Source organism: Amborella trichopoda, chromosome 7, assembly GCF_054954075.1.
Source record: "Amborella trichopoda isolate Santa Cruz 75 chromosome 7, AtrichopodaSantaCruz75HAP2 v2.0, whole genome shotgun sequence".
In the NCBI taxonomy this organism is placed as follows: Eukaryota; Viridiplantae; Streptophyta; class Magnoliopsida; order Amborellales; family Amborellaceae; genus Amborella; species Amborella trichopoda.
In genome coordinates this window covers 6,202,207-6,211,442 of record NC_142342.1, presented here as the reverse complement: position 1 = coordinate 6,211,442, position 9,236 = coordinate 6,202,207, and positions in this window count along the sequence as shown.

The following is a 9,236-nucleotide window of genomic DNA, read 5'->3' as shown; positions in this document are numbered from 1 at the left end:
AATACTAATAGGCATAGCAAAGAAAGAACCCAGCTTTAACTTTGGAAGCATCCCAATTGCTGTGTTGAAGTCCTCATATTTGAGGTGTCCCTGTTTTGGAATTGTGGAAAATACTTTTTTTTTTATTTTTGTAGCCTTTTGGAGTTTCCACTGAGCTTTGCGAATAACTGGGTTAAAGTAAAACTATGCTCTCCTTTGAATGGTTGCTAAGATTGAGCATCATTATCGTTATCTGAGCTTTATCTAAACTATTTGGGATCTACTTGTTGGGTGGAACACCTGTCGCTTTTAAATGTCTGTACTAAATAAATTTAGGTTTCTTAGAACAAATAGGGCCTAAGCATAAAGTTGGATTTGAACTGTTTAAACTACAGTACATGTAGTTTTTATATCAATGAATGGAAAGCTAATTTCCGGAGTTGCGGTCTTGACAGGGTCTTATTATGGAATTTAACAAAAATTTCCATGCAAGTTTAACCTTGATGGAATTTAACCTTAAAATTCCGAAAGGGTCTTAACGTTGATGGAATTTAACGAAAAATTCCGTTAAGATTTTACTATATTTGTGTATGTTTGTATGGAACGTGCATCATTGATGCCTAGGAAGTGGATTGCATTGTTAATAGCCTCTTTATTCCTTTCCTTGGAAAATCTAGGGTTATTGAGATGCATATGATCATAGAAAATTGAGAATGGCCTGGGATCTTGACGGTTTTATCGTCAAGCTTTATGATTTCAAACTCCATTCTCACCAAAGGGTAGGGCTCAAATCCCTATTGAGGTACCACTTTTTTTAGAAAAGAGCTTAGATTTAATTGGTTAGCGCTTGACAATTTGCAATGTTACATTCGAGACTCAATTCCTAACATAGGGGCTCTCTCCCCACTTACCCAAAAAAAAAATATGATTATAAAAAATCTAGGGTCACAATGTTTACTACCATTCAATCCCATGATTGATGGAGAAAAAAAGGACACCGACCAATGGGCCATGTGACATGTTCTGGTGGGCCCAACACAACCTCCATCACCATCCAGCCATTGATTGGACAATGATGCCAATTTTGAACCTCTGTTTCCATTAGTCATATGGATCATGGTATACCATTCCCAAAAATATAGAATAAGCAAAATAAAATGCTCCCCAACCAATGGTAAGCAACCTTATAGGCACGTTTGGCACTGGAATGATGCAGTTCATGTGTCAAGCACATAAACACTTCAATGTAAAATCTTTAAGGGCACGTTTATTTCTCAAGAAATATCAATGTAAAATCTTTAAGGGCATGTTTGGTTTGTGTGAAAATATTTTTTGGGAAATATTAGTTTGTGAAAAATATTTTTACATAAAAAAAATTCCCTTACATGAAAAGTATGGGAATATTTTCACAACAATTAATTACCAATTAGTATGAAAAGATGCACAGATGCTAATCGGTGTGAATATTCCCATAAGTGAAACGAACGTGATCTAAATAAATCAATTCCAAGCTTATCTGCCTGAAATTTAAAAGAAAGTCCAGTGAACCAAACCGTTATTCTTCAAAGTTCTATGTTTCCTATAGCGAGATTTATTTCCTATAGCTATCATCAAAGAGTGTTTGTACTAAGAAAGCACCAATTGTTGAAAGCTGCCAGATTCTATTTGTATGTCTTATCTTCGGCATCAAGGGGTTACAAACCGACCATATGACCTACTAAGTGCCATTATTCAAAATACAGATTTTACAAACCGACCATATGACCTACTTAGTGCCATTATTCAAAATACAGATTTGGGGTCCAATGACAAGCAAGTTACCTATATAAATCTTTCCTTTTGTTGGGATTTGGACCTTCAACGGCGGTGTTTTAGCGGCATTTATGCCTTAACTGCTAAGCCATGAGTCCAAGACCTCAAATCATGTCTCGACAACAATATTGGAGTAGATTTGCAGATGAAACACAATGAGCTTGCTGTCAAGTTTTCTAGAAGTTTAGAATATGAATCAAATATCTTGTTATACAGATGGGAACATAGTTCCATATTCAAAGTGGGAAGGCTTTTGTCTGAGAGAGCTCTCACCCTAAAGATACCCCTAATGTTGGAATTTTTCCAATAGTAGAGAGCTATAGTCCCTTTGAACTGGAATTTTGTATCACTTCAGGCAATTTGGGAGGGAACAATGGCCCCATATGTACAAGCAAGAACTTGCATATTTTTAGTTGGTGGTGGCACAGTACAACTCACAAGAGACCACTGTCCACATTGGTTTGGACACAAGGGGTCCTATGCAACGATGTGTCGCATTTTCATTAGAGAAATTCCACGCGGAACTCGTTGAATCATCAGGCTGCCAGTTTATGCACCAGTATTGATTCTATGGTACATAAAGTGTGACAATCCATGTTGGAGAAGCCTACATGGCGCGTCCCTTTTTTCTTTCTTCTTCGAAACTCCACATAGGTAGTTGGGTAATCTTGAAAAGAATCAGAAGATTAAAAAGCATAACATGAACTTTGACATGTCTGTTTCCTTGCTAGCAACTGGCATGTGCTGCCTAAAATTCAATAAATAAAAGTTAATTAACATAATTAAATTTGTACATATTGTAGAAAAGAACATGGGCGTTTTAAAAATTATGAACTCACTGTAGTAAGGGGAATGTCATGTCATAGATGACATAGTTATCACTTGTGATAATCTTGAGGAAGATAAATATATTTGATGAAAAACCTTTACCCAAAAAAAATTTGAAAGGAAAGTTATTCATATTATGAGAGGAACATTGAATGAAGTGACTGATGATCCCCGTTACCAGCTATGGAGGCACATGAGCCATATCGAATTTAACATCTTTAGAGAATAACACAAGATATTTTAAAGATATGGGATTTGTTTAACCTCAATATTCTAGAAAATAAAGAATCAAATGTGCATTTTGTTTTGGAAACGTCTACCATGTTCGCACTCGCAAGGAGCTCGTGAAGGGTGCATCTATGTGTGTGTGCGCGAGAGAGAGAGAGAGAGAGAGATAGATGTGATAAAATTTATGTTTGTCATAGAGATATTAATGAAGATATTTATCGTTCAAAAAAATATATTGAAGGTATTTAGGAAATAAAATTAATATGTAAATTTTGATTTATTTTTGTAAATTTATATGTATCATTTAAGTCAAGCTATTTTTTCTATTTTTGAGATGATGTGAAAGCTAACAATAGAAGTTTTGATGGAGGTAGTTTAGGATTAAGATTTTGAGCAACAGTTTTTCAAATATTTTTTTCAATAGAATCAATATGTACAATTCATTTATTGTTTAAATCTAATATTTAAAACATAAGCAATTCAAACGAGAGTATTTTTACTTCAAATTTTGGATGATGTGAAACCCAAAACTGGTCAAGGTCAAAAAGCAATAGGGAGCTAAAGTTTAGAAACATGGATGCTTTTGAATGAAATAGGGGTATTTTCAGAAATAGTATGATTGGAACGAAATCACTTTAGAGTTTGACAAAAGACCACCCCAAACCTACATTTAGTATGTTATTGTTTGTGTTTCAAATAGTTTTCTAGCAGCTCCTTAACTGGTGATGTAAAAAACCAACACATGAGAATAGGGGTGGCAAAGGGTCGGGTCGGGTCGGGTCTAGGTCCGGCCCTACTTGGACCCGAAAAAATATAGTGTGAGACCCAGACCTGGACCCGGATCTGAACTTGACCCAAAAATTAAAATGTCTATCTATTTAACCATATTTAAATATATTTTATACAAGGACCCAAAAAATAGTACCAAACTCGGACCCAGACCAGATCCATTCGGACCCAAAGCACGACCTGAATAGTGTTCGGGTCCCAGATTTGAACACGGAACCGACCCTCTGGATCCAATTTTTGGACCCATACTCGAACCCAGAACGGGTCTATCCCTCAGGTCCCTGGTCGAGTTCGGGTCTATTGCCACCTCTAGCTGAGAAGTGTCATTCCTCCACTAGATCTGATGTCAACACCCCAACCATCTAATGCCATGACTGCGGCGGTTGAGGAGTTGCTAGCAAATGTTTGCAACCCAAATGGTATCATAGTATACAGTCCTTTTTGTTTTTGGGAACCTGTGGGCTCCCATACTAAAGGAAGATAGGGTTTTCTGGTCCTCCCACACTATATTCGGTTGCTTGGACAAATATTCCCTTTTTTTGGAGCCAACCATGAAGATGTTTGCTTTGCTTTCCCTACTTGTTCACATGTTTTCACAAGTGACCAAATCTTTGCACTTTTGTCATCAAAGAGATCATGTATGTAGATGTGTTTAAGAGAAGCCTTCTTGTAACTAAACCTAAATTAAGGGGCAATTATTAGAAGATGTGTTACAAAAATAGGGATTCACATTAGGAATTAGTTTATTTAAGGTTCCAGCCAAAATTGTAGAATTAAGGTTGCAATAATCCTCACCATTCATTTTAATTGAACCATGTAGAGTGGGGTATACATTTATCTGTCTAAAAATATGTACCAAATCTACATTGTTCAATTAAAATGAATGGTGTAGATTACATAACCTTAAATTTACCATTAAGGTTGCAGCCTTACACAAACCGCACCCTTTATATTAATAATTGAATCATTGCCAAAAAAAAATTGAACTTATTGGGATATAAATACCTAAATTCTGCATTTCGGGAAGCTGAGTTTGGATGCTTAAAATGTCTATTCATTTTATTAGACTCAATAATGTTAGTCTTAAGCTGATTTAACTAGATTATTTGGTGTTTCAAATCAACTTAAACATAGTTTAGGTTGTTTGGTTTTAAGCCGGAAAGATCTACGAATTATATTGTTCGTGAGCTCACTAGTTCGATTGTACAAAGCCATTGAAACTGATTTTTGCACGCACCCTGATGCCACACCAAAAGTTAGAACGTTAGAGCGATGTTCTAGAATTAAAAGGTTTTAAATTTAATCATATCAAGACAGAATATATGAAATGCAAGTTTAGTAAAATCCTCTCTCTCACTCTCATATTATGTTGGTAGCACATGAACTTTCTCATTTATTTATTTATTTTTCTTTGGGTAGTTAAACGAAAAAGGAGTGACTCATTCACCATAGGAATGAAACTCAAAGCGTCACATTATAATACCCCGCTACCGAAACCGCCAAGCTTAGAGCCCATTATGGAAGTTTCTCCTTTAGATTGCCCTAAGCTCCTCTACATACCTTGTGCCTATCTCTCTCTCACGTGCATTCCAACACGTGCATCTTTTCCTTTCTTTTTGCTCGATCTGTGTGGACCAGTACAAGGGCTTTCTTCCAAAGCATCTCACTTGTAAAGTTCTTCTGTACCTCCTCTCTCTCTTTCTTTCTCTCTGAAGTCCACACTGAGAATATGTTATCAATATTCAAAATACATAATTGTTCAAAAAATAATAATATTCAAAATACATATCATGGTTGAAATAAACGAAATTCATATATGTATAGGAAGAATGTAACTTGAATCCATACTTAGCAATTCGTTTGACAGCGATATATTGATAAGTGGGTAATTAATGTTTAGATGATCGCCTCGGCCAAAGTACTCAGCTCTTAGCAAGTGCATGTCCCCAAAAAAGGGAATGAGAAGTTAAAAATGGGTAAAAATAATAAAATATTTTAAAAATTAGAAAAGTTAAGAGGATTAATAAAAATAACTAGGAGCATGGAAAAAATGGATTTATACTTTGTATATCTCATATAAATTTTAACAAAAAGGAAAAAATATGAAAGTCTCCAAATAATCTAAAAAAATAGCAAAATCTTCTAAATCAATATTTCTAACCAACATACTAGTGTTTTTTAATTTTTATATTTTTAAATTTTTCATATATTTAAGGCACGCTTTAGGCTTGCCAAATTAGGCACCTAATTTGCCAAACTTGCTCCGAGGCCAAGTTATTCGGCTGAGTTCCACAATACTACAATTGTATGGAGTTTAAGGTTAGCAAAAAAAAACTTGTATAAAAAAAAAAAAAAAAGCTAGTTAGGATTTGACTAAAACAGGATGGAGTAAAAAATAATAAATGTGTGTAAATGAGAATGGATAATACTGGAGTAAGGTACACAAATGGAAATCAAGTTGGAATATAAGATCTACAGTTTATAGTTAGAAACGCATGGTATTAATACACCTATTTTGTTATGTTACTCTTCACACGGAGTACTTTATTTAATGTACTTAACAGTTTTTATACACTTTACACAGTTACGTCGTCATGCAATAACTTTTTTGTCTAAGGGTATTTTTTGTAATTAATCAAAAATAGAATAGAACTTTTAATAGCAAAAAAACATTTATTAACCATAGTAATATCACTTATATACATCACACACATGGAGTATTAGTTATTTTTTAGCCCTAATAGAATGCCAATAGGGCAAAAGTATGGGAAAAAGGTGTTTTCTTCATTTTCAAAACATTCAGGACAACCTTTTAACCATTAATTGTATTATGTGGGAAGAAGGTGTTTTCTTCATGGTCAAAACATTCAGGACAACCTTTTTAACCATTAATTGTATTATATGTGAAGAAGGTGTTTTCTTCATTTTCAAAACATTCAGGAGATGCTTTTCTACTTCATTGTGAGGTTTACCAACTGTCATCAATGAAAATTGAAAATTTGAATGTATAATTTTAAAGAGACGCCTTCATTTAATTTTCAACTTCTTTTTCCAGCAGGCATCTGAATATATTTACGCCCATGGTTTGTTCTATTATGTGACTGTTTTAAAAATGTGGTTTGAGCTATAGAGATATTTGAGAAAAAACATGAAAAAATTATGAAAGTTTTTTTAAATAATATTCACCACTCTTGTCAAAAAAAAAAAAGCATAAAAGTTTTCATGCACAATGCCCGGGAGCTAGGAAGAACCGTCGGAATACTAGCGATGCCAATGGGTAAGATGACAGGTGCACAGATAAACAATGGATCATTCTCATTGTTATCATTACACAATGCTCAGAAGCCTCACAAGCTGTATCAAATATGCATGATACCAAAGAATTGGATCTTGAGCTTTACTTCAAGGCTTTTGAATTTTTTGAGGAAGATGTGAAGGCTCATACCTTTTTATCTATGGATATGCAATTTGGGAGAATTTAGGTATGGCATCAATAGGCGATCATATGAGAGAAAGTAGACTTAAGTGGATTAGTCATACGTGGCTCAGACCCAGTACAACACCTGTTAAGAGGTGCTAGTTAGTTCAAGTTGAAAGCTTAAAAAGGGCAAAAGGTACGCCCAAAATAACATAGTTTGAAGTTGTGAGAAAACACATAGAGACTTATGGCCTCACTGAGGGTATGACCCTTAAAAGAGCATAATAGCAGATCAGGAATCATATGATGATGATGGCATGGGAAGGAATTTGCTTAACACAAAAGGTAGTGGCTTTTGAATTTTTAAACCCTAACCCTAGGGTTCAGAGTTAGGGTTTAGGGTTTCAAGTTTAAGGTTTAGGGTCTAAAATGGCTCATGAAAAATAAAGGGCACATGAGCCACTTTTGATTTTAAAATGGCTCATGGAAAATAAATGGTGCACAAGCCACTTAGATTTGAAATCAAGTATTTCAAACACCCCATCTTAACTCTAACCGACAAGGATAATTATGTAAATAATCTCATTGTATGCATTTCCATACTTTATAGTCACTTCCAAGATTTCAATGTTTTCTATGATCCTATTTACAAACATCTGCATCCCGGGCCCATGGTGGTAGGATGACTATGCAAGTTTCTACTTATTATGCCCGTTAAAACACACATACACACACACACAAATGTGAGAAATAACCATTTAATGTATTTCCATTCATCCGATCATAATACAATACAATGATATTTTTATAGAGACTGTACAACCAATACTTAAACTGTAGGATACAGTTTCTATGTAGACAAAGTATACAATTAGATACTGGCAGGTCTAGGATACAATTTCTATGTAGAGAGTTGCCATATTTGTTCACACTTTCCCCCAAACTCGAGATGATTTGAGAGAAATCTTGGAAAGTTTGAAAACAAACTGGGAGAAAGGATGCGGGGGATGAGACTTAGTAAAGATATCGACGAGTTGTACTACAATAAGCACATATGGTAAGGAAATTGTGCTTGCGACATATTCTTGTCGGGCATAGTGGCAATCAACTTCAATATGTTTCGTGTGATCATGAAATTCTGGATTTTTAGAAATATAAATGGCACTCTTATTGTCACAATAAAGCGGAGTAAGAGTGGAGATAGTGACACCCATGTCTGCGAGCAGCCAACGAAGCCAAACAGTCTCGGTGGTGGTTTGTACCATAGCCCGGTATTCAACTTCCGTAGTTGAATGAGCAATTTGTTTATGTTTCTTGCTTTTCCAAGATATTAGAGAATCACCGAGAAAAATACAGAATCATGTGGTAGATTTGCGATCACTAGGATTTTCGACAAAATTGGAATTTGTATATGCCTGCAGCTCAAGTGAGGTAGAAGATGAGAAGAATAAGGTATGGTGATGGGTACCCCTTATATAACGAATGATACGCAAAACAGCAGTAAGATGCACAAAACGAGGGGCATTAAAAAACTGACTAACCATATGTACGGCATAAGCAATATCGGGGCGTGAAATGGTTAGATATATCAGTTTCCCAATCAGTTGCCTATAAAAGGTTGGGTCAAGAAGAGCTTTACCCTCAGTAACCCAAAATTTGGCGTTGACCTCAAGAGGGGTATCAAACTTTTTTGTATCATTATGGAGTCGAGTTTTAGAAACAATCTCGGAAGCATATTTGAGCTGTGACAACAGATAGCTACGAGGAGAATAAACAACTTCGAGTCCAAGGAAATACCGCAAGAAACCTAAATCTTTAATTTCAAATGCGCTATTGAGCTTCTGTTTGATTTTCTGAATTGTGCCCATATCATTGCCAGAGATAATCAAGTTGTAGATGTATAGTAACAAAAGAACCCGTTCAGCTGAAGTTTCAGACACAAAGAGCGTTGGATCATGATGACTTTGTCAAAAGCCAACCGAAAGAACTTCATTACGAAATTTCTCAAACCAAGCATGAAGTACTTGTTTGAGTCCATATAATGGCCGTCAAAGTTTACACATGCGGTTGTGAGGATCCACAACGCCAGGAGGTAACTTCATATAAACGTTTGTATCAAGACCACCATTGAGAAAAATATTTTTTACAACCAATTGATAGAGAGGCCATTGATGAACAAAAG